A 27,625-nucleotide genomic window follows, 5' to 3' on the forward strand; every position below is an offset into this window, starting at 1 on the left:
GTCATTATTTCAATTCAAACAAGTCATTCTATTTCTTAACTCATTTTCACTTCATGCAGCATGACTCATTGGCAGAAAGCTCTTATACCATCAAAATAAACCAACTTTCTGCATTATTATAGCATATTGTAAAAGCACATTTGCTTTTTATTTCTATAACAACTTTTGCTCTAAAAAGCCTGATATTTGAATTTCCTTCTCCACATGCCAACTAAAAATATGTTACAAAAGTTCTTTGAAAGTGATTGCTTCAGCTAGGTTGTGTTGTTTCTGCCTTTCATTTTCTATTGTGAACTATAAAGTAGAAAAGATCACTGAAGTGCTCCTACCCAATGGAAAAATGGGAAAGCAGCAAGACTGAAATCAAAGAGAGGTTTGTTGATTTGACACTGCTTATGCTGTGTTATATGCTGTTTCATGACCAATACAGCAATGACTGTGAGAGTCTTTTATAAGCTTCCATGTGGGTGCTAGGAATTGAATCCGGGTCCTTTAGAATAGGAGACAGTGCTCTTAACCCTGGGCCATCTCTCCATTCCCAGGAATGAAATTCTTAATGACTGGGAAATGATGGAGAAGAGAAACAATTAAGAGATTAGAGCAGTGATGCATCAAGAAAATAAAACTAAGTAAGTAATACCAACAATTGTCTTTTTTAGAAAGATAAATATAATTGAAAACAGTGACTTGGATCGTCCTTTTCTGGTAGAGCTAATGGAATTAATCAGATACTGTTTGACCCTGATTCTATCTACAGTGTTAGCTGCTGAGATTGGTAACCTGACATACAAAGCTACCGCCAATAGCTGAATCTCAAATTTCTGAGCAGATATAGCCCTGTTTAGAAAGATAAATGCATAGGATAAACATTACTTGGAAATTCAATATTCACTGGCTCCATATAACCTACCCAAATTGAAACCCACCAATGTGGTCTGTTTTCACTCACACACAAAGTTAATAAGTGCTAGAAGTTGAAAAATCACTAACCCTGTGGGGATCACGTCCTTATTCATAGGGTGACCCGTGCAGCTGACTTCCTTAAACTTGAGTTTTGATCTAGCTATTCCCTATCCTGTTTCACCAAACAATTGTACATAATAAATTGTTCTTCCTGTTCTGAACAGAAGTCAGAAACCATGCTCCACATGCAAATCCTTTCACTGTAACTACAATGGACAGTTTATTACTAACTCAAATTATAAAGCTCTTTTTTGTTACAGCCCTTTAACTAAAGAATTTAGAAAGTTTAATCAAGAGAAAAGCAAGGTCATTGCCCTAGGGAGAAACAGACTGGAATGAAGGTGACCTCAGTCTGAGTAGCTTGTCTTGGAAACATTTATCTACCAGGCTGAAGATGCAGCTGATCTAGAATTAATATCCCCTCCCCAGGAGATATCATTGAAAACACAATTAAAAAAATTAATTAAGACAGCATACATTTAATAACAGCATACATTCAGCTCTGGCCAATGCTCAAAAGAAGCCAGCTGAGGTCAGAATTTTGCATTACATGTATCTTGTAACCCTTAAGTCACTTTTAAGTTCAGGCCCCAGGTTATGTTTTCAGCAATTTAAATGGAGACTGGAGACTGGTAAGTCTAGCCACTTAGAAAGATTTACACAGCAAAATATTGCCAGAAGTACACCAGTGCCCTCAAACAGTAGGCCACTCTTCAGTGACAGGGTCCTGAAGTGAGTATGCCAGAAAAGGAAAAGACAGGAAAAGGCAACATTGGAAAAAATAAAAGCTGGGGCGGGGATGTCTTATGCAAGGTATGTGTTAAGCCGAGTAAGCATTTTTGTCCTTCAGTTCATTTATTTAATCACTTAACAGCCAGATGGAAAATGCCACCCTCCTTTCCTCCCTGTCTCATCCCCACACCCCACTCCTCCGTACTTCTATCCTCATAGAAGCGGATCCCCTTCCCCACTTAAGTACCAACATACCCTGATGCATCAAGTTTAAATGGAACCATTTGTTCCCTTTCCCACTGAAGCTAGGCAAATCAGTCCTGGTGGAAGGAAGAGACCCCGCACAGCAGCTCCAGCTCCTCAGCCGCCTTCTCCTCCCCGCACTTACCATGTTGCGAATTTGGAGCTTGCCTCAGTTTCCCTCACAGCACCCAAGCAGCGGTGGTGGTCCTCAGAGCACTTCACCCGGAACCACGCGAGCCTGTTCAGCAGCAGGAGCTGAACCCGCAGCTAGGCACCCGGAAGAACATGCCCCCTCTCTTGAGTGGCAGATCTGGCTGGAGGCCCTGATTGGCTAGAGAGTCTTGAGTGACGGGTGCCCCTTACTTTAGGGTTTGGGTGTCGCCCTTAGGGTTAGAGTGTCCAGAAGGGACACAGTCCGTTAGTCCCTGTCCCTGGCTTCCAGTCCAGAACCGTGCCTTCTCCAGATCTGCGGAGATTTACATTTCAGCAGCGCTAGTGCCTGTCCTCCGATAGTCTACAAGTCTGCCTGCACACCCAGCCTCGGGACCGCCCAGCCTTCCCACCCTGGCCACTCAGCCACTTGCTGCTCCTCTCTGTGGGAGGGGACTCTAGACTCCCCAACTCAAGATCTCAGGGCATGCCTAAGTTCCCCCACAGCACTCAGGAGGCAGTTCTGCTTCTTCCTCCTGGTGGATCAGGCTTCCATAGCCCATTACTCAACTGCAGTGAAGTTACCCATCTGTCCCACAAATGGAATGGATCCTAGAATATTAACAAGAGAAATTTTTAATTATTTATACATTTTATAATTAAAGAACAAAATACAAATTTAGGTGACTTTTCTATTAAATTACCATGGTGTTTAAATGCTTTAGCCTTAATATACACATATATAATGTAAATATAAAACATTTGAATCACATACTCCAAGAAGCCCATTCCTAGATGATTAGCATGTCTAGAAACTATATTCAGTACAATCAAACAATGCTGACAAAATGATTGCAAGATTCTTAAGTTATGCTAAATTATATTTATTTTTGGTGGATTGTCAGGTTTATAGTGATTTAGAAGCACTACAGAGGAGTTTATAAGATTTTATAAATGACTCTCACAGGAGTTACACATTCTTCTTAGAGAACAATATGGATTGTGTTTTGTAATAAATGCAAAATGCACTCTTGGCAAAAAGTATAAAAGCTGCTAACAGAATTTTGGTTGTGACTGTGAATTCCTAATACATTTCATTTCTGAATATTATGAAGTTTTAAATGTTTATTTTTTATAATAATCAAAGTTTATTCACTCTGTATCTCAGCAATAGCCCCCTTCTTCAGTCTCTCCCAATCTCACCCTCCCTCCCTCATTTCCATCCATGCCCCACTTCGTCTTTTCTGAGATGGATTCTCCAACCAAGGACCATGCATGGAGATAACCTAGACCTCCTGCTCAGATGTAGCCCATGGCAGCTCAGTATTCATGTTGGAACCCTAGTAAGGGGAACAAGGACAGTCTCTGACATGAACTCAGTGGCTGGCTCTTTGATCACTTCCTCCTGAGGGGTGAGCAGCCTGACCAAGCCACAGCAGAAGACAATGGAGCCAGTCCTGATGAGACCTGATAGGCTAGGGTCAGATGAAAGGGGAGGAGGAAGTCTCCTATCAGAGAAATTTCAAGAAATAAGATTTTTGTTTTATGGATTCATGCTGGGCTTGGATAACTGCACCTAAGTTTCAACTAGTACCTGTGAAAAACCGTGCACCCACAAGGACCAATGAGAGAGGTTGTGTGCTTGTGTGCGCGGGAGGCTTTCCCTGCAGGTAAAAATTATGCACAGAAAAAGTTGGACAGTTTTCCTTTTCATCAAAGTGAGGGTGCTTTGATGGCGAGACATGAGAACACAGAGCTTAAGGGCCGAGGACACAAATGGCCTTCTCTGATTTAAACTCATGGGTGAGAGCTAGAGAGATGAATCAGTGGTGAAGAGCACTGGCTGCCCTTCCAGATGGTCCTGAGTTCAATTCCCAGCACCCCACATGGTGACCTACAACCATATAGAATGGGATCTGGTGCTCTCTTGTGTCATACAGGCATATATTCAGATAGAGTGTACATATGTATAAATAAATAAATATTTTAAAAAACAACTCATGGGTTTCTCTTTAAGGTTTAAAACTGAAAACACACTCTTTTTGGAGCAGATCCAAAGACTTGAAGGGAGTCAGTGTGCTGGCAAACTACTTAAAAGACAGGCCTATCCACAGCCAGGCCAGGGTCCCCTTGGCTCCCAAAGTACAAATCTTCCAGCAGTCCTTCCCAGGGACTGCTCTGATAACACAGTCCCTGCTTAGACAGAATGAGATTATATTGAACTTTGGAGTGGAAGTCGAGGCCTGTAATCTGAAGAAAAAAAAAAAAGATTTCACCTCTCACCGCCATGTCCCCAAAAGGGAACAATACGTATTCTGGCGGTGGCAGAAGACCTTAATGAGACCATTTCCCTTAGAAATGGGCATTTGTTTGGGGAAGGTGCAGGAATTGACTATGTGGGAAGGATATGAGCCCTGCATACCAGTCTGATTTTTGCAGGAAGGATATGAAGTCACTCAATGAACTTTTGGTTATGCAAGGACTTGCTTGAATGGAAACAAAAGTATTTCCCAGTGGCCTGATTTAACAGTTCATTCAGCCAGTAAAAATACACAAGAGCCAGCTCTATAGCACATAGACCTAGCTGAGATGTCTCCCCAATCCTTAAAAGACACACTGATTTAAGTCCTTTTGGGATAATGGTGGTTTGGGATGAGTTGTCACTGGAAGTTGGTCCATCTTCTATATGTGCCCAGTGTCTCTGTCTATCTTGGCTATTGCATAACTAGAACTTGGGAGAGGCCCTCCTCCTTTTATTCTGGGTAACAGGACTGATTGGATTCAAATGGGTCCCCGTGAGTTGGAGACCACAGTGAGGAGACAGAAGGGAAGTCCTAGGGATGTTGTGTAAATATGTTTCTGTCTTAATCCTGTGTGTGAGATTCAGTTTCCACATAGTTCATCCACACCTGTTAATAGTCTCTCAGGACATGGCTTTTTGCCAACTGATAACAGGCCTGCTTCATGCAGCACCAAAAGAGGTGTAGTGTAGGCTTCTGAGTGTATCCTGGGGTAGAAGGTGGCTGAGTCTGAAGTTGATGAGGATTGATATGGAGACTCACAAAAGATCCTTGACCCCCAACAGCCCAGAGAAGTAAAGTGGTATTCTCTCCCTCTTCCCCCTATAAGCAGGCTGAAGCCTAAACACCCCCCCTCAAAAAAAAAACCATAAGCACTACAAGGAAACAGGAAAGAATTACCCTCCAATGATTCAGGAGTCACGATGGATTAATACAACAGCGTTCAGTGAGCAGAAGCAAAGTGATTAAAAAAAAATTGAGTTTATAATATTTATTTTTAATATATTTTACATAAATATATAAATATATTTATATAGATATGCATTATATATTATATTATATAACATATAGATTTATATATTATATATTTTATATATTTATGGATTGTTTTTTAATATACTTATGATTGTTTTATATAAATCTGTTAATATATTTTTATAAATATATTTATATATAATTTTATATATTTATGGATTGTTTTTAATATATTTATGGATTGCTTTTTTATATTAATATAGATATATTTTATATATTTATGGATTGGCCTGTTCTCAGAGTATGCCAATAATGCAAGACACCATACTTACGTTACTAAAAAACAAACCTTTAATCATCCGATGAGAGTGCATATAAAGTTGACACAAGGCTTATGCTCATGTATGAACATCTTGAAACAGGGACAAAATCACAGTGCTCCTTTTACATGTTCCAAAGAAAAACTGGATAATGCAATTCCCAGTACCATGGTTATGGTTTCTCATTGCTGGTGCGAAGACTACAGAGAGGAGTAGGTCATTGGTCCATGACCTCATTCTAGTGAGCTCACCATCAAAGGACAGGGACATGATTCAGTAGGGGAGAACAAGGGAAGGGAAATAATGGAACCCTTTGATGGCCTGTCAGATCAGAATTTAAACCAAAGCCAGGGATGAATCCAAGGCTGCTTGTCTCATGGCTGAATCCTTTCTCTGGTCTCCAACAGAACTACTCCATAGTGAATCCTACCCAAAAAGAAACAGGTTCAATCCCTGCCCTTTCCAGCCTGTTCTTATGTGAATCAACTGTGAAATTGTTGCAGAAGAAATAGAGGGGATATAGTACTCACTAGGACCTCAGCAGGTATTCCCCTCAGTAGGAGCCACTGCAGAACAGGGAGAAAAGAAGGTATGTGTGTGTGAGGGTTGAGTTAAGGCCACAACAAAATAGATAGAAGCTGGATTTGTTTTCTAAATTTTATATAGTAAAATTTATACAATTTCAACTTCCCATAGCAGCCATTTCTGTTTGTCTTGATTTGTTTTGATTGGTTGGTTTTTGTTTGTTTGTTTTTGTTTTCTGAGGAAGGCTGACCTGGATTCGCTCTGTAAACCACGTTGGCCTTGAATTCACAGAGGTCCAGGCTTCAGTCAGATCTCCCAAAGAAAGGAAAAAGAGGTTCTGTTTCAACAGTCTTTCTCTATCATGGCAGTTTGCCAAACTTGGCTTATGGGAAAGAAATATGACTTCCATTGTCATATTCTAGTGTTCTCTGTGTTGGTTTATGTAAGTCATTCCTCAGATACAAGAATAGGAAACCAAGGGGCTTAAATACAACTTGAGTGACTGCAGGGAACTCAAAAGTCCTCCAGGACTCCTCTCATCCAGAAAGAGCTTGGATGAACTTCTCTGTGAAGGTCCCTGGGTGTGTCTGAGCTTGGAGAGCATCCCTGGAGATGGGGAGAGGGTCTTCTTCCGCTTGCTCTCACTGTCTCCCATCATCTACCTGTGCAGGCTTGACCCGGGCACTTTTGCTATTTTAAGACTGTGAGGGTGTGCATTTGTCTGTGGTCTCCTTAAATGTCATAATCACTATGACACTATCCTGTCCTCTTCTGTTCTGATTACTATAATCCTGCAGAAACTTCTTTATCTCAGGGGTCCTGAACCGGATGTGAAGTTGTTGTCATGTGCAGCCGATATTGAGGGGGGGGGTTGAGTGGATAGGGTGTGTCTGTGCATGCTCTACACAAGATTTCTTTGTTTGATAAGAAATAGAGAATTCAGAAAATCTCACTGCTGGGGAAAAGAGTGGAAGTTTGGCTTTTCTGCTTTCCATCTTAGATGATCTCTAAACAGACACAGCAGCTGAGGTGCAGTCAGCCAAGTGAGGTTTTCTTTGGAGCCCCCAGCCATTTCAGTGACATAGTCTCCCTCATTGCTCCATCAAATGGCGTCTTGGGAATTTGCTCAACCTAATTGGTGTGTGTTGCTCAGCCCAGCCCTGGTGAGGGATGACCCCTCACACACCCCCACACCAACCGGGTAGTGTTGCCCTAAGTTAAATTCCAGAGATCACATGTCCTCTTGGTAGCATCTTGGTGGTTTGACAGTTGGCACTGTCTTGTTGAATGCATACATGTGCAAACACATACGTGTCTGAACGCACACGTGTGTTTCAGCGTCTCTGATTCGGAAGACTTGCCTGCTCCCTGTCGTCTGTTCTTCTGAGCCAAGACAAATCACAGAGAAGTTTTTCCTGTCTTATGTTTCTAGGGTGGGGGGGGTGCCTCCCAGGTAGGTACTATCCTTGTTTTCTCCATGTTCTAGAACTCCAATGTGTAGTGTCTCAGCCAATAGGGTCATGCCATCGGGTTCTGGAGAGCAACCTATAGCCCTGGCCATACCCTGTAATATTTGGGGGGGGGGGGAACGGAGGAACACCACTGACCAACCCTCCAAAAAAGAATCAACTATTTTTCCTTGCACTGGCCTTCTTTTCTCTTCAGCCTCTAGAAGGGGGCTCATTCCAAGTTTAAAGGTTCCTTGTCTCCTTTCCCCCCTAAGTTAGTGTTTTGCAAATGGGATCCCCTTGGCCTGGAAAAGCACACTTCCAATAGGATTATGTGGGTTCTGTGGCACACTCATATCAACTCACCTGACAGGCCAGTCAAATATTAACTGCAGGAATAGAAGTCATCTCATTGGAGTCTACATTTTCCTCCCCCCTGCCCCTGTTCCTGTAGCTTCAAAGTTACTCTGCATGAGGCTGCCTTACTTCTGGTGACCTTTTCAGAGCCTGTGACCTCTAGCCACCAAAGCTCCCTGCTGAGTGCTCCCAGACAGGTTCTTTTCGGCTCCTTACAGCCTGGCTTAATATTTTCCAAGGGAGAGATTCACTAGCACAAATTTTCAGAAGTGACCTTTTTTTGGGGGAGGGGTGAAGTCTGCTTTGATTGGGGGAGGGCGAAAGAAAAGCGCTTTCAGATGCAAATGTCCAGAAATGCTGCTACAAGACTGGGAAAGGAAGAAAGCCATCTGAACTTCTTTCTGCTAATTTGACTCTTGATTGACCACAAACTGTCTATTATTATTATTATTATTATTATTATTATTATTATTTACTTTCTGTCATTCGAGTCACCCACACACACACCTGCTAGAAGAAAACCTCTGTTCCTGATGGAGAGGCTAGAGCTGTTGGCAGTGGAGGATTTTACAAAGTCACTCAGAATTCTTCGGAAGGCAGGGATCTAAATTCAGGCCTTCTCAGAACACTCCATGAGTTCCAGATGGAATGTCTAGCATTCTGCTCTCTTGGCTTCCACCACCCAGAGCCTCCTCTGGGGCCAGTCCAGTCACCTCAGCCTCATTACCAAGGTCTTTTTGACACCCAAGGGTGTTGCCCCAGATGTGTAGGATTAAAGGCAGAGAATTAAATTTTAAAAAAGACGGGGTGTGGGCAGGGAGGGCAGCTTCTGGAGACATCCAAAGCTCCTCACCACCTTGGGTAAATTATGATTATTTGAGAAACTGGATTAGAGGGTGTTGGGGATTCCTTTTCCTAGGATAGGGAGGGGGATGGGGGTTATGACCTGGAAGACATTGAAATCCATGAATAGCATGTTTAATGCATCTCCAAAAAAGAGATCCTTGTTTTGACCTTTTAAATCATTTAGGTGATAAAGTAAATTTATTTATTAAAAATTTAGTTCATTAAAATTTTATTATTTATAGTTATTTTTTTATTTTTTAAAACTGTATCAGAAGTTGGTAGACATAGCATATTGGTTTTTTGTTATTTTGTTTTGTTTTGTTTTATTTTAAAGCTCATCTGTTTTGGAAGGAAGGGAGTTTCACCGATTTGACTTTGCTCTTGGAGGTTTGCTTTTGAGGTTGTGCTCAGCGTTGAGTCTGAGCATGACTGACTAATCCGAGGCCCTGGCCTGAGCTTTCAGGTTATCATGAAGACATGAAGACACACTTGGTCATAGCTTGCCACCAAATGAAGGGATGACCCCAGCATCTGCTATCTGCCCTTTATTATAGAGGCAGGCCTGTCACATAAATAGACTGTTTATAATAACCAGAGAAGCATCTGGAAATTTCACACTGGCATCCACTTATAAGAGCCCACCAGCCTCTTCTGGGAGGCAGAGGTAGTAGCATCTTGTGCGACCAAATGTTAAGTGGGATGACAGAGAGAGAATGAATGAGTCAATGAGTGAATGTTGGGGGTTGTTTACACCAAGACCTTTAGACCAAGATGCTCAGGATCCAGAAGGCCCTCTCCCCGGGGCTGCCCTGTTATGAGTCTCTTTCTCACAACAGCCAGGGACACACCTGAGCCCTATCCCCCCTGTTCTGGAGTAGCATGTTCCCATTGCTGTCCCTGGCTTCACTACTGTGAGCATGTCCTTCACTGGAGATCAACTCCAATAGTATTTTCTGGTTAGGGCCTTAGGATGATCACTCATAGGCATCCTTGGGATGAAACATCTTTCTGCCTCAAAGCTGTCCTTCATGCCCATTCTTATCTTCCCAAATCAGTGTCACTGCCTCTCCTATTGGAAATACATGGGTTTGGGGTTTTTGTTTGTTTTCATGTTTGTCTTTCCTCTTCCTTAAACACCCACAGAACTGAGAGCTTGTCAGTCTTAGGCCTCTGTGGTTCAGGAACTGTTTCACAGGATGTTCCCTGACAGACACCTTCATCCCACAGCAGTGATACAAGTCAGACCCATATACTCCAGACTCATATACTCTTAGGCTGTACCTAAGAGGACTTCCTGCCTTCAAGGTGAAGAAATTAACCTTTTGGATTACAGACAGGCAGAGACTGACCTTGGGCGTCCCAATGGGGCTAAAACCAACTGCCCCTGCAGTTCTCATATGCATGCCACAAAGAAACAGGCCAAGATTCTGATCAGTGACAGGGAGTGAATTCTGTACAAATAAAAGATCAGCCTTTAACTGGAAGGACATTAAAGTGGGGGTGGGGTTGGGGTAGGATGGAGGGGCTATTAGCTTTAAAAAGAAAAGATTATGAACTCTCTTCTCTCCAAAAGCATAAACTTTCAGGAGGCATCTTGCTTTAGAATGAAGATTTTTTTCCCCTGAAATCTTCAAGAGAAGACAGGTCCTCAGGCAGGTGGCAGTTCCCACAGTTCTTACAGTGAGTCCAACCAACATTTGCTCTGGAAAGGCAGCAGGTAAGTGTCCTTTCAGTCCAGGTAAGATGAATGGTAAGATGAAAAGAGCATGGGCTCTTTTCTGGCCCACACTGCGATGTTTGAGATGGAGGGGTTTAACTTTGTCTTTTAGTTTCATTTTGTTCTTTGAGACAGGGTCTCTTCATGTAGCCATGGCTGTCCTGGACTCGCTCTGTTGAGCAGGCTAGCCTCGAACTCACAGAGATCCTCCTGCCTCCACCTCCTTGGGCACTGGGATTTACAGGCATGTGCCACCACAGCACCGTGTTTGGCCCTTTGACAGCAACTGGAAACACACGGGGACAAGTGACTATGAGTTCGCATCCCAGTCATCACTTAAGAGTGAAGGCACCAGGCCACCCTGCACGCTGACTCTCAGATGCCACATGGGGTTCGCTGGGGTTTGACTCTGCTGTCATTCTGGCTAGTAGCAGGCCACACCCACCCCACACCCCCATCCCTGCCTCCAACCCCCCAGCCAGTCTCCAAAAGAGAGCCTGCAGACTGTAGAGCCATTATGGCACATTCAGGCAAATTCACTCCCTGGGGACAGCAAAGTGAACAGGCCGCCTTCTGAATTTGTGTGTGTGTGGATGACAGCACCTTCTGGCCCTTCAGGCTTGTCCTCGGGTCCAGGGTGATCCGCAGGGGAAAGTTACAGGCTTCCCGGGGGTGTGAGGGATATTTTCACAGGTTCTTCCAACAAAGGGCTATTTCTTTCCACACAGCCCCTACTTATCCCAGAAAGCAGGCCACTTTTTTGCAAACGGACCCAAAGCTTGGGTGTCACACACCATCTCTGGGGAGTGTTCCAGTGGGTGTTTTGGGTTCAGTTTGTCCGAGGAGGAGGCACCAGCAGGGCCCTGTCTGGGGAGCAGGTGGCGAGGATGTCCAGGGGCACCTCATTTCTTCCAGTCACTTTCCCCACCCTGTATGTCCAGTCCAGTATCGGTGCAAGAATGCCCCCTCCTGCAGTGGCCCCATCCTTCACCTTAGGGTCCTGGTTAGTCCCTGTCTCCCTTCTTGGCATAATTTCACGAACTTCTGCTTGCTGCAGAAGACCCATCCAGGCCTATCTGTCTTAACTGACTGTGCCTCTGGCTTTTCCAACTCAGGGTCGCTCATATCCAGAATGTGCTGGAGGGCCTGGGAACTCTCGGAGGCCATAAGCTATGTTTATCCAGCTGCTTTGCCACTTGGTGCACTCGTCTGCCTAGTCAAGGTTTGCCAGAGCCCTGGGGCCCTTCTGCAATGGTGGTTGCACCTTTCAAAACGTTCAACACTGTGGGTTTGTTTTTCTGTTTTTGTTTTCCTCCTTCCTGTTTTGTAGTGTTTAGAACTCAGTATCACAGACTCGAATTCTGTTTGCTCTATTCCCTGAACATGGCCCTGACTACAAATGTAAATTTGATCTGAATTATCAGCACTGAATTCATAAGTTAGTCTTTGTCTTTTGTTGAGGCCCTTTTGGTTCCGAGACTCTTCACAGGCCTCTAGTGGACATGCAGGAGAACTATCGAGATGGAGATGGCGAATAGGACCTCAGTGTGGCCCAGAGAGCCAGGCAACTTCCTCTCTTTAAATTTAAATACCTCAGGCAGTCACATTTCGAGACCAAGGACAGAAGTAAGCTGTGTCTGCCCTCTCTCAGCTTCTGCCTACTCTTTTATTTATTTTAGTTTTCTTTTTCTTTTTTTATTATTGTTAATATTATTATTAGTTACATTTTATTAATTCTGTATCCCAGCTGTATCCCACTCCCTTATTCCCTCCCAACACCACCCTCCCTCCCTCATCTCCTCCCTGCCTCTTTCCAAGTCCATGGATTGGGAAGGACCTCCTCCCCTTTTATCTGACCCTGTTTTATCAGGTATCTATGGATTTTTTATGTGTGTGTGTGTGTGTGTGTGCATTTTGGTGCCTGTATGTCATGGGGTGTGGTGTGGTGCGTGAAGGTCAGAGGGTAGCACAGGGTAGTCTGTTCCCTCCTTATGTCATGTGGAGTCTGAAGATAAATAAAAAAAAAAGAAAATGAACATGGCTGCCGCAAGGAATAGAGGGGGTTCGTCATATATCTAGAGGGAGGGCATAGCCAGCCATGGACCATCAGGGAGATTCTAGAGGGTGGCCATGACCCTGAACCATGTGGGGGTGGGGGAGGGACAGGAGGAGGGGACAGGGTGGGGGAGCAAGGCACAAAAGCCAGGAGGTCCAAAGGTACAAAAAAAAGGAGGTAACCAAATGGTTGGTTTATACAGGGAAGGGCAGACCTAGCCCCTGGGCTGGGGAATTCAGAGTAAAAAAGTGGGGACATGCCAGCCAGCAGGGCCCTGGACTGAACTCTGGACAGGGTCAGGACTGGGGGATGCTGTTTGTCTGGGGTTTGAGACCCAAAGAGATTCCAGGAATGAATCTGTGTTTCACCCTGTTTGTCAGTCTCTGGCCACAAACATCCCCCACCCCTGTCCACCTCAGAGCCTTCTCCCTGGAGCCATGCAATTATTAACTGAGCTGAGTCCTCTCACTGAAAAATCCTTATAGACCAGTAGAGAGTCATATTTTGTACAAGCAACTTGATTTTTTTTCACCTCACTCAATCATTTCAAATCCAACTGTGGCATTCAGGAAGTATTTGAAATGCCTGCTGTTTTAAGAAGATCAATGGTCAGATGGTTTGCTCCTCCTCAGGTAATCTGAATGTCAATTGTCCCCTGTGAAGAGATACATGAAGAACCAATAGGCAGAGATAGCTCTGCCCTGCCCCAAAGCCTGACACACACACAAACACACACACACCAGCACACAGTGATTTTCCATGAGGGTTTCCTGTCCTTTTCACACTTCTGTGTCTTGAGTTCCTGCTCCCTTTGCCTGAGTAATTTCATCCTACCAGCACCTACCCTCCTGGCCAAATCATCCATGTCCTTACACACGCAAATCAAATGTTCCTTGGTTTCTGTTGCTGTCTTTTTTTTTTAATTGTTTTGTTTTGGTTTTCTTTTTTTTTTCTGGCAATTCTATCACACAAACACAGACAGATACACAGACACACACACACAGTGGATTCTGTTTCATGATTGTACATTTATTGTAGTTTCTCAAGGGCCTGTTTCCATCTGCTGATGGCCCGAGGGCTTCACATGGCCTATCACAGTATATTTTTGCCAAATGGTTAAGTTCACTGTGTCCCTGTACTCTGGCATTAAGTTAAGGGTTTTTGTTTTGTTTTGAAGTTGAATGCTATACCATGGGGTGCATTTCCTTGGTAAATAGTGGGGGAAAAGTGTCACATCTCATTTTTTTAATTCTGTGTGTGTTTGTGCCCTCAGGAACCAGAAGAGAGCATGGGGTCCCCTAGAGCTGTTTTGCCCAATGTGGGCACAGGGAACTGAACTTGTTATACCCAGTTCGAGAGCCCCCAAAAGATCTACAGGAATTGACTCCATTGCAAAACACATGAGGGTCTTTTTATTGTAAATTACAAGCAGCAGCTTGGGCCCACAACACCCACCACCAAAGCGGTGGGAGCTGAGTGCCCTGCGCCCAGGTTAGTTGGGTGATATATAGATTCTGGTCACTCCCAGCATGCCCAAGGCAGGGGCGATTCCTGCCTGGCAAGCATCTATTAGTCAAAATGCTACATTTAGAATTGATTGGCTATAGGAAGGTCTCCAGACCATAATGACCTGGTATCTCTCCCTAGGGGGATGGGCTAGTTTCCTAGCAACTGTTATCTCTAGTAGGTGGGGAAAGAATGCAGTAAGGCGGTCCTTCCCCTCAGGGCATTACTATACTTCTCCACCCACATAGTTCAGGCCTTAATAATAGCTGCTAATTTTTAATCTTTTTGGTCTCTCAAACTCAGGTCCTCTAGAACATCAGGTGAGAATGGTTAAGTCTTCTGGAAAAGCAGGCAGTGCTCCTGAACTCTGAGCTGTCTCTCTAGCCCAAATGTCTTTATGGTGGATTTCTGCATGTAACATTCACACTTCCTCTGTTTGCCTCCTTCCTCCACAGCCATCTCAAACTTAAGATGGGTTTAACCATTTCATGGTAGCTGTGAATTATCTGGAATTTAAAATGAAGTGGCTCTCCAGAGCACCAGGCAGAACTAAGGATCCCAGGCAACTATGCTGGCAATAAGGTTCTTGGCACGAAGGATTGCTGGCATTCCAGATGTATCAAAAGCTGTCCTCTTTCTTTTAAATTTAACTTCTATTGTATGTGTTTGTATGTTTACCTGTGTGTAGGACGGTATGTCATATGTGTGCCTAGGGCCTGAGGAACCCAGAACAGGATGTCAGAGACCACACCTTGACTGAGACTGTTTAGATTTCATTACTACTGGCCTCTGTTTAAACCGTAGTTTCCCTTCAGAACAGACCTGGGGGAGCCTCTGTGTTTCTTTGCCGCTCTTCTCAGTGTGGCCACATTGAGCAAATCATCCTTTTCCTTCCTTCTTTCTACTTTTAACTGAGTTCCTTGAATTGGCTTGTTGGGGACAGTTAGCTGAACCTGACTTAGGGCACAGGTTGCATCCCTCCATCCCAAGTTTGATACACTATGAAGGACTCAGATGGACCATTCTCTACAGACTTTCTTTGGAAAACCGTGTCCTCACTGTGCTAGCTGTGAAGATTTGTGGCTTATTTGTTATGGAACCACAACCTGGCCCATTGTAATGGAAGAGAATATAAAAAAGTAACCACTGTTTTCAAGATCTAAGTCAGAGATATGAAAGATATGAAATCTTTTAAAACTGAAATGGAAACCTAGAGACATCAAAGCATTTCCTCCATCCTGAAAAAATACAATTCCCATCTTTGCTTCTGGCCACAGCATCTGGGTTTCATTCAGACATTCAACCAGCTTCCTTAACTTCAGCACTTTATAGGATATCATAATCACTGGTTAACTTTTCTCCCTACTGTGAACTCAGATGTTCTCTGGATCACACAATCGTAATTCCTCAGGGTGGAAAATGTGATGGGTCCAAACTCTGTAGGATGTTTTTGACTCTCAGTTGTCTCTTTGGACATTGCTGAGCAAATTTGAAAGCTATAAAATTCTTAACAGTAAGGAAAATAGTCATACACACTTAGTGACCATCTTATATTCCCCAGGCCTTTTGCTAAGTGCTTAGATGTGTGAACTCATTCATTCCCACTTACCTGACAGAAGTTACTCAGGGTTACTCATGGAACACAGCCCAGACACATGCGTAGGTAGCGAGATGGTGAATCCTGACTTCTCTAGACAGGATTTGGAAAGATGAGCTTCTGAATGTGGTTCTCACCTTTGTTTTCTGGCAGTGACCTGAAGCCTCCCAGAGGAGGAGGCAGAGGCAGAGAGCTCAGTGTGACTGGGAGCTGCCTGAACTATTGTCCTCAGATAATGTAATATTCTCACCAGACTCTCAGCTCTGCCAGCGGGTGCTGGGTGACCCAGGACCAGCCGGAGGGGAAGAAGAAGGAGGAGAGGGAGGAGGAAAATTAGGAAGAGAAAGAGGAGGGGGAGGGGAAGAAGCAAGAGAAGGAGGCAGAGGAGGGGCAGGAGGAGGAGGCAGAGGTGGGGGAGGAGGGGGAAAAGGAGATGGAGAAGGCAGAGGAGGAGGGGGAGGAAAAAAGGGGGAGGCAAAGAGAAAGTAGAAAGTTTTATAACATGAAAACTTGCTGTACAGATTTTCCCAAAGTGTTACATAAAAAAATATAGGAAAAAGTGTATGATGCATACATGAGATATGTAAACTTTCTATTTAAACTTGGCTCTCATCCCCAGGACATCTCATCAGAAACACATACAAGGGGGCTTGAGGTGAAGAGAGCCGGCGGCAGTCCCAGAGGTCCCGAGTTCGAGTCCCGACACCTACATGGCAGCTCACGACCATCTATAGTGGCCTCTGCTGGCACCCTCTGCTGGCAAGCAGGTGTATATGCAGGCAGAGCACTGTATATATAATAAATAAATAAATCTTTTTTTTTCTTTTTTCTTTTTTTTTTTCCAATGCAGTTTATTCAGGAACCTTGAACAATCATCTGACCCTGGGGAAAGCCAGCCCACAGCTTAAATAGCCTCTGGGTAGCCAACCACAGCGTGTCATGTGGGCAATGCAGATAGGTCCACATACATGGAAGCAAGCCAGATCCTCAGCCTTAGCCAAATGTGGAGTTGTTTGTAACAGACAAACAAAAAGAAACACATACAAATACTCTAAAACCTGAACAGCCCTGCTTCCCGATATTGCATCTGTCCTTGTGACTTTGAAGTCCTGATGGGGAGCTTAGACAAGAACACAGACAGACAGCAGCTTCAGCAGTGTGGAGCCATACAGGTTAGGCAAGCAGGCTCCTCCCCCCCTCTTAGCCCGGGTTCCGAGCACACAACCCTGGGTTAAGGAGGAGGGACCCCTTGACTCAGAAACTCACCTCTTGTGTGACTACAAATGAGGGATTTTGCAACAGCCATTTAGGGACATTGACCCAAAAGGCCCATGTGTTTTCATTTAAGGGATGTTTACAAACACCCTGGCTCCTGATTCAGCTGGCTTGTCAGCTAGATGACTTTCTCCTCCTAGAGGAAGGGGGGAGGGGAGAAGGAGGAGTAGAAGGAGGAGGAGGTGGAGATGCAGGAGGGGGAGAAGGAGGAAGAGAAAGTTGGATCAGATCTGCCTGGAAGTAACTGGTGTATTCCAATTTCAAGCTAAGGCCCCTCCCAATACTCTGTACTCCAAAAGCTTGGAGCTGGGAGGCCTTATCTCAACAAACTCTGAGTTCTCCACCCCCCATTCACCAGTTGTGTGTTTCTGCCCATCCATCCATCCATCATGGGCTTCCCAGACAAATGGCACAGTGCTTCTAGGATTCCATCATGTGAGACTGAAGAGAAACCACCGAGGTACCGAAAGTTCACCTCTCAGGACCAGCAACTTAGCTCAGTTGGTAAAGCACCGGCCTTGCAAGCACGGGAACCTGAGTTCAAGTCCCAGAACTCGCCTCAATGTGAGACGGGGGCAGGAGGATCTCCGTGAGTTCCAGGCCAGCCTGGTCCACAGAGCGAGTCCTCCAGGACAGCCCTGGCCACACAGAAGGACTGTGTCTCTGAGGTGGGGGAAGAATTCAAATATTAAAGCCAGAACATTTTTCCCATGACCCTCATTGTCTGTGGTGGGGATGGTCAGGTTGCATTTGCTGAACAGATGAAAGCAAAGTGGCCTCCACCAGCTCCTCATGGTATTTTGCCATGGCGCCACACACTTTTTGGGGGACCACCCAGGTGTGGCCAGAACTTCTTGACTGTTATAATGATGTGCAGACCCTTTTAAGACTGAAAGCCTGCTAGTCCAACTTCTTGACTGTTATAATGACATACAGACACTTTAAGACTGAAATTCCTGGGCTGGAGAGATGGCTCAGTGGTTAAGAGCAATGTCTGATCTTCCAAAAGGACCCGGGTTCAATTCCCAGTACCCACATGGTAGCTCACAAATGTCTATAATACCAATTCCAAGGGATCTGACGCCTTCAAACTAATGTGCGTAAAATAAAATTAAATAAATTATTAAAAAGACTGAAAGTCCTGCTAGATCTTCAAGCAGTTGACCTACTGATCTAACCTCAGTCCTTCTTTTACACTTGCTTTCATTTCAGTACTTATGTATGTGTGTGCGTCCTTGTGCACACATCTGTATGTCATATCTGTATGCCACATGGCAGACAGGAAGTGAACTCCACAACCGTAGTATGTGCTCTTTGCAGCCTTGTCTCCAGCCAGGAAATGGGCAGCCTGTCTAACCACCTCCAGGTCTCCTTCAAGTGAGGCTGAAGATGAGAAAACCTGGACGTGCTTGCCAGGGGGACAAGGAAAAGCTATGCAGATCATGGGAGCTTTTTCTGATCTTGCACTTTGTGGCTCTTCAAAAAAAGAGTGGCTAGTAGAGGTGAATCCCATTCCCATGAGTGTCTCTGCGTGTTGAATCAGGATGAGAGGGGCAGTGCCAGGTCCCAAGTGACCCTTAGGGTGCACCCCACTTTCAGTGCTATCAGCAGCCATGCCAAGGAGATGGGCTGGCAGATGGTACAGCTTTGCATTCTGGCCATTATGAGGCATCTTTAAAGATGATTCAGGATGCTCCTGTGTGATCATGTGCCCTGTGCCCTTCAGAGTACATGAGATCACTCCTCTGTTTTCTGTTTATGTGATGAGAAGATGTCCACCTAACAGATGAATATTGGCAGGAGAGATGGCTTGGTGGCTAAGAGCACCCACCGGCTGCTCTTCCAGAGGACCCAAGTTCAAGTCTTAGCACCCACACAACTGTCTGTGGCTTCTATTCCGCGTGAGGATCTGACACCTTCATGCAGATGTGCCTGCACTCAGAACACTGATATTGGTACATGAAATAAAAATTGAAAGAATCAGACTAACTTTGTAACCTATGTTTCTTTTAATTGCCTTATAAATTATGTTTTCAAGTTTTAGGCCCATGTTAATTAAAGCCTCTTAGTGCTTCTCCAGAGAACTGAGGAATGTAAAAGTTCCTGACATTAGCCATCTCTGAGGGCAGAGATAAGGAGGAGAAGAAGCAGAGATCTCTACTAAATGGAGAAAAAACAGCTGGTGAGATGGACTTTGTTTGGAAACTGGAACAAATGGCCCCAATCCTTCTCCTGACCTTTGATCCAAAGCCTGTAACCCCCACTCCTCAGAACAGACATGGGATGAGTTAATCACCCCCCCACATTTAACTGTGCATGGCAGGAAATTCCAAACTGACCTGAAGATCAGATATTTACGACAGGGCTGACCAGAACTAACCAATTATTTTAAAAGTTAGACATTTCATCCAATCCTAACTTGCCAAGAAGTCAACCCCAGGAGATTCCTGCCTTGGGCCTTTTAAAACCTAAGCTCTTGCTCTCCCGTTGCCACTCCTAGCTGATCAGCAGGGGTGACCCCATTGCAATGGTTAAGAAGAGTGAGTCTCTTGCGTTTTTGCATCGATGGATGATTAGTTTCCTGAGTTCTCTTCATACCTTCTTATATTTAGGCTCTTGCTGGGCCTAACATTATGGGGGCTCGTCTGGGATTTAGGGGTACTGAGGAGAACTCTGGACACTGGCTATCGGAGGACTCATCTGAGCTCAGAAGTAGGTACCGCAGTTGTCCTTGTCCTGTGTCTCTTGTCTGTTACATGTTTGTTCTGTTATACCAACAGTGGCAGTATTGGGTTTATGGTCTGGCTCGCAAACATCTGTAGAAGGGGTTCGAGTCCCCTGAGTGGTTCGAGGCCACTCGCCTGGAACGGTCTCATTAAGGCAGACAGACGTGTCATTAATGCTGAGGCCGCGGGGCATCCTGTAGGATGCAAAGCTGGTCCCTTTCTGTGAAAAGGGAGGAGGCAGAGAGATTCTGATCCTCCAAGCTGGATTGGGGGCTGCTCCCCCAACAATCTGAGTCTGTGCGCCTTGGCCAAATAAGGCAAGGTGGCAATTCCTGTGTCTCTCATGTATGTATGTGTTTTTCTGTGTCTGTTTCTTTGTAGACTTGGACTGACGAAAATTTGGACAGAGGACAGTTAAAATTAGGACTTGTTCTCGGCTGGGGAGGGCACATGGCTGCATGGCAGGTGATACCAAGCAGTGTGCTCTCCCTCCCGAGGAGGAGGGAGTGCTTTCAGGTGGCTGGGGAGACGCGGTGGAGCTGGCTGCTGGGGCTGAGCTTGAGCACTTGAGCCTCCGTGGAATAACAATGCACACCCAGCAGGGCACGGGTTTGATGTAGCCCCTTATGATGGGCAGCCAAAGAGGGAGAGGCCCGGCTGGGAAGCGGGTTCAGGACCTTTGGGGAAGGTAAGCTAGAGTGAAGCTCACAAGAGAGCCAAGGGAGCAGGCAAGGCTCATGGGCTCCCTTGGTGGAAGTCCTTGTACATGGCTAGGCAGGGAGCAGCACCCGACAGGAGCTGCTCAGGCCACTGAAAGTGAGGAAAAACTCCTCCCCCTTGCCTTCAAGTTAGCTCAGCAGGGAAGTGAGCAGCAGGAGCTCACCAAGGGCTCTTGCTCCTCTCTTCCCTCCTCCCACCTAGGGGGCATGAGTCAATTGCAATTTACAGATCAAACAAAGATGTAGGAAGAAAATTGCAGTTGCTGTAATGTTTAGAGTTACAGCTGAGTCTAAATTAAAAAAAAAAAGTTTTGTCTGTCTATTTAAATATATGGCCATTTTATAATTATTTTCAACTGGTCTTAAATGGTTGGTATGATAAAAAATAATTGGGTATGTTTTAAGGTTAAAATTCAAATTCTTGTTTAAAACATGTATATGTGCCTATGTGTTTATTAGGTTGTTTTTCTAAGGTTAAATTTAGGATGGGTAACTATGAAGTTTGCCTATATAGATCTACTTGAAATTTGATTCTAAAACATGCATCTAAGGAATATGCCAAATTAGAGATTATAGCATTCTGTTTTATAGGACACAATTTAGAGCAGATGATAAAAATAGACAAAGAGTAACTCAGATATGCTGGCCCTCAAGCTTGTCAGAGATCTGATGAATATGGAATTTTAACATGTGTAAGTTCATTGTGACAGAAAGTCCCAAAATCTTGGCAGTAGCTCCCCAAGGTCTCCAAGAAGATTTGGACAACAACAGATGACCATGACTCTGGATTGTGGTATGCTAACCACTGGGCAATACTGCCTCAACTGGCCCACTTCTAGAGCCCAGCCTAACTGTGGATGCAGCTGTGGACACCTGCAGAGTCATTGTTTCACATTGTCTGAGGTGAGGTGAGGTCAATCTCTCCTGTTCCTCTCTCCACAGCAGCAGTTTCTCATCCTCTATGCCTGATGGCTGGATTGCCTCTGCTCCGGAAGCCAGGAGACCACATGAGCCAGGGACACTGCCTAGGTGATGGACTAACTAGTCATCTCTGTCATTTTGGTTGGTACATGGATTGGTACATTTACTTAGCTCATAATTTATCCTTCTCAGGTCTCTGATCACATTGATGGCTAGGCTGAAAGGCTAGGCTAAATTAACTGTAGCTTGGCAGCTAAAGAGCAGACAAATAGGTCCACTATCAGCTCATTGGACAGTTCATTAGTTAGTTAGAACTACTAGGTACTATATCTTTTGTGTAAAAAGAAAAACAGGTTTGCCCTGCTCACAGGCTTTATATCAGTTGCCTGTGTCTTATGATAAGTAGTTAGATAAAAAGATATAGAGCTTATGTAAGGTCTGAGGATATAGGAGTTTAGGTTATGATGATTTAATTATTTATTGCAGAGCTGGGAATTGAACATAGCACCTCAGACTTACTAGGCAAGTTCTACCACCGAGCTACATTCTCAGTGCTCAGAAGTTTAGGTTATAAAAATAAAAAATGTTGTTTGGTCTAAAAAAATGTTTCAGGGTTGATTATTGCAAAAAATTTAGAGAGTCTAAATGTTTTAAAATATATAAAAATGAGTTATAATGATAGAAAAATGATTTAAGACATATTAAAAAGGGGAGATATTTTAGATTTCTTCTCTTTGCTACCCTTGTGCTTATACTGGTATAAGATTTCAAAAGTTCAGAATTTTGGCATTGATCAATAAACTTCTGATAAGTTGATGGGACGCTGACTGCTTACTATTCAGTCACAAGCTTGAAATTTTAATTTCCTTTGGTTGTTTTCTGAAAATAGATTTAAAGGTACTTATCATCATGCTAAAAACATCTGTTTAATGTATATATCTGACCGAAAAGTCATAGCTCTTATTATGGTATTCTTAATGTCTGCCATTTCTGGGGTAGACTTTGACACAGAAATATCTTAAACCTACTCCTTCTAGTTTCTTTGTTAAGAAAAATCTGAGCATCCAGGGTTTAGCAGTAAAGCCATTAATGTATTCCTGTCTAAATGTACAAAAGGTAGCTGAGCTCCTTTAATGGCTGATTACCAACAGGGCTCACAGTTAAAATGTTAGAGTTTCAGACTGTGGACAAACTTAAGTTGTTTATAAAAGGTACAAAACAAACACCTGACTGGTGCCCATTCTGTTGGATATAGTTTTACCTGTTACTCTCAAAATGTTGTTGTATTAGATTTGCTGATATGTTACTTTTCTGAGTCTTTTAATATATATTTTCTTTTGTGTACCAAAAATTCATATGAGTTTATAGAAATCAAAAGGTCATGAGACCTAGATCTGGCATAGCTCAAACGGATCCCAGATGAGTTTTTCCCTGGTCTTAGGATTCCTCATTTTTTCCATGTAATAGACAAATCTTAACTTCTGTCTCTAGTCTGAATTTGTCTCAGCAGATTTTCACCTGGTTGACTCTATTTCTGGGACCAGCTATGGACTACAAGCTGAAATCTGGACTTTTTGGAAGCTGACATGACTGGTCCCCATCACTTCATTTGAATCAACTAACCAGAGACTGTTAAGGACTGCCTTGCCTCATTGACCAGACTTGGACTGCCTCCTAGTAATCTTTACTAAATTAGGAAAAACTTATAATTGAACAAAAGGCCATGATTTTGGCATCAAAATAAGAGATTCTAGTATCTTGGGTGAGAGCTCTAAAGATCCAGGAGAAATTCAGTTAAAAGCAACTCCCTTGGGCACTCAAGAAATAGGACCCTTAGCTACTCTGCTTGTTTTTTTCAATGTTTGAACCCTGCATTGTAAATCATCTGGTTATGTTTATTAGGAAAAAGATTATTGCAGTGCAAGTGCTTACACTAAGATAACATTACCGAAGAGTAAATATGACTGGACATAGAATGAAAACTAAAACCCAGATAATTACAGATTAAGGTAACTACCCACGTACTCGCCCCAACTTTTGACCAGCATTTCAGCCTCTTTCAAACTGAGATATCAACGGCCCAGTCATCAGCATAAAGAAATTCCAGAAAACGGATCTTCGACCCACTGTCCCATTCTACAGGCTGAAATGTTGAGTCAAAAGACAAAATTTTCTTAAAATAGAATCCTCACTCTACAGCTGCTTCATGATTGAAGCAGTTACAAGGAGAAGGGGGAAATGAAAGAATCAGACTAACTTTGTAACCTATGTTTCTTTTAATTGCCTTATAACTTATATTTGCAAGTTTTGGGCCCATGTTAATTAAAGCCTCTTAGTGCTTCTCCAGAGAACCGAGAAATGTAAAAGTTCCTGACATTAGCCATCTGTGAGGGCAGAGATAAGGAAGAGAACAAGCAGAGATCTCTACCAAATGGAGAAAAAATCACCGGCTGGCGCCGGTGAGATGGGCTTTGTTTGAAAACTGGGCCAAATGGCCGCAATCCTTCTCCTGACCTTTGATCCAAAGCCTGTAACCCCCACTCCTCAAAATAGACATGGGATGAGTTAATCACCCCCCCACATTTAACTGTGCATGGCAGGAAATTCCAAACTGACCTGAAGATCAGATATTTACGACAGGGCTGACCAGAACTAACCAATTATTTTAAAAGTTAGACACTTCATCCAATCCTAACTTGCCAAGAAGTCAACCCCAGGAGATTCCCGCCTTGTGTCTTTTAAAAACCTAAGCTCTTGGTCTCCCGGTGCCACTCCTAGCTGATCAGCAGGGGTGACCCCATTGCAATGGTTAAGAAGAGTAAGTCTCTTGCGTTTTTTGCATCGATGGATGATTAGTTTCCTGAGTTCTCTTCATACCTTCTTATATTTAGGCTCTTGCTGCGCCTAATAAAATGAGGACTCCATTGGTCCTCTGTAAGGCTTGGGATGTCTGAAGAGGTGTTGCCTTCACTGTGTCAAGTAGTAGCTCACTCCTTCCAGGGATGTGACACACATACACACACACACACACACACACACACACACACTGTGTTCTGAAATATGGTGCCCAAATTTATTCTCCTTAAAGACAGCTCCATCTGGGTAAATCCCGCTCTCCAGCAAGACAGGAAGAACAGAGGGAAACAACTGAAACTGTTCACTCTGGTCTCACAAAAGTTCTTACACAAGAAGTGAAAAAACATGGGGAAAGATGAAGTTGGGTTTTTGGGTTTTTTCTTCACCCTTAAGTTTTCCCTGGAAGTTCCTGCAAGACTGTAGCATTTCTCTGTATTCAAATCTGGGTCTACTTACAGAATTGCCACAAGCCCTTAAGGAAATAACCTGTTTCTAAACATGAAATAAGTACATCATATTCCCAGGCATCATATGTGTTAGTATTTTGGAACACAACCTGCTTCTGGGTTGCTCAGCAACCTATGATGTCATCATATGCCATCTGCCAGTGGTCACACCTGGAAGGCATGGTTATCGTGCCCTCATAAGAGGGCTGGTCTGACATGTGGTCGCTCTCTTACTCTTGCTCTTACTCCTACCCTTACACCCTCTCTTCTCTCTCTTGGGGCACCCCTCCTTTCCCCTTCCCTATCCCCCTCTCTTTTCCCACCATGCCCTGCTACCCACTTCCTCCATACCCACCTAATAAACCTCTCACAGAGAATACCAGTTGTCCCCCTGCTTCATCTATTTTTAGTTTTTAACAATTTGCACATGGGCTCTGTCCCACTGTCCATTGCTGTGGCTCTTCTGCTTCATGAAGGAAAGAGGAGGCCTCAGGACCATGTCTGTGAGCTCTCACTCAGAAAGGATCCTTCTCTTTCTCTTTGCACAGGATGGGTGAAAACCAGCTCTATCAATCCTTGGGGTCTCTGGGGTGACCCTGAACTAATAGCAAAACAGCACAGAAACATTGGCTTTAAGAGAACATATTTGCTTAGGCTACAGGGGCAGGGTTAGGGGTGCATAATCGGATTATGCCCTGTTATCAGTGCCATTTGAAGTCCCCCACCATGGCTGTCTTGTTAATCACCATGGAGTTATGCAGGATATAGCTGGCAGGTAGCTATGCTTGTAATTAATGTAATTATAGGTGAGCGTACTGACCTGTCTTTTTCACTGTTTACCAACCTATGGCTAGCTGTGTGCATGCATTTCTCTGATGGCTGTCTCCAAAGCGGTGTTGGTAAAGTCAACCTCAGAGTGTCTGTGGACTTTGCCTGGGCAGCCAGCAGCACAGCCTGCTCTGATGGTATCCAAATGTCCCCCTACCACTCCTCAGCCTTTACCTCCATCCATTAAAGCTTCTAGGGGTTTTGCTCCACAAGGAAACCCAGAGTTCTCCTGTAGAACTTTCCAGAAAGCCACCGAGAACACTGGAGATTGTTGCTTGGCTACTCCACCTGTTCCCCTCATTTATTGGTCAGCAAGTTCTATTTTTAGCAGCCTTTGATAAACCATTCCTTATGAGATATGATTTTTTCATTCATTATTCTATCTGGTGAGGTATTAATAAATATATGTGTGTGTATGCCTATATACCTATAGGTGTATATACATATTTAATTATACATTTAATATATATATTTATATATTTAATTATATATGTTTATACACATATTTAATTATATATTCAATATATTTAATATATTTATACATTTAATATATTTAAGTATACATACATGTATACATACATATTTAATTACCGATAATTGCATGTGTGTTTATATGTATATGTATATGTGTATATATATATATATATATATATATATATATATATAAACTATATTAGCAACTACTGCTGTATTTTTATCCATTATGTATAGCATAACTTCACTGAGAGGATTTGGAAGAGTTTACATTTATAGACGAACACTAGGAGCAAAAACACTTTTTCCAAGGTTACGAGGCCTGGGTCACCTTATTTAAGCTCGCTGAGCCCGGGTCTTTTTCTCTGTCATGGTGGGAGGAGATTAAATGACCCTTTTACTTAAGGCACTGGGCATCAGGCCTCTCCTGTCTGGTCAGCAGCAGCCACTGTTGGGAGCCATGTGGCTCTGACAGCTGCTTTGATATTTAAATCTCAGCAGAAAGACTGCTTTTACCAGGACTTTACTGAAGTCAGGGAAGAATTTGCAAGTCCATCTCTTTTGTTTGTGACAGCAGGTGGGATAGCTTGTGAAGATCACACCTCTTGCTTCAACTCCTTGTGAATTTAACCCATTGTTCTGAGCTGTTTTTACTCTGGCTTAAAAGCTCTCTGCAATAAAAAGTCAGGCTTGCTCCTTACTGCTGCTATGGCTGCTGCTGTGGCTGAGAGTCTGGAGCCTCTTTAAAAAGTCTCCTGTGTGTTGTGTGTTGATATGATTTAATAAAAGTTATTAATGAGCAAGTCTGCACCCCTTCAAGATTTAATGTAGAGGTGGCTGATCGTTTTATACATATAAATGTTTAGATTTGTGATCCTTTTAAGATGTTTATAAGATTACTTTTTAATATAATTGCTTCTTGATTACCCCAAATTTCAGCTCGCCAGTAAAGAAAAGCTGTCTGAGAAGTTATGTTGCTTGCTCATCTTCTTTATCGATTACAAGTTGGTTAATTACAAGTGCGTTTCGGGTCTTGGGGATAACTTGATTTCATATTTGTTTTTTACCCATAATAGATAAAACATTTGATCATGTGAAGGTATTGGAGAATATGTGTTTTATTTTGCATATATTTATTGTACTCATTCACTTAAAAACAGTGTTACCACATTTTGTGTTTAGTACTCCTTGAGAGATCTTGCTGGGATAGATAAGCTGTGGAAAAAGAGTAAAAGTGTCATCTGAACAGGCACTCTGGGTCTTGTTCTGTCCACCAAGGTATATGTACATAGGGTGGTTTAGACCTCACTCTTTGGAGTTTGTTTCATCCACAAAGATGTATATATATATATATATATATATATATATATATATATATATATATATGTAAGGTTGGGATAGAACTTGCTCTTTTGTGTTTGCTCCATCCACCGTGATGTATATGTATGTAAGGTGGTTTGGTGCTTGCTCTTTGGAGTTTGTTCCATCCACAAATATGTATATATGTAAGGTGGTTTGGAACTTATTCTTCAGAGTTTCTTCCATCCACCACATTATAGATAGATAGATAGATAGATAGATAGATAGATAGATAGATAGATAGATAGATAGATAGAATCTATCTATCTATGTAGGATGGACTGAA

The sequence above is a fragment of the Meriones unguiculatus genome, assembly GCF_030254825.1.
Source record: "Meriones unguiculatus strain TT.TT164.6M chromosome 13 unlocalized genomic scaffold, Bangor_MerUng_6.1 Chr13_unordered_Scaffold_76, whole genome shotgun sequence".
Taxonomy (NCBI): Eukaryota; Metazoa; Chordata; class Mammalia; order Rodentia; family Muridae; genus Meriones; species Meriones unguiculatus.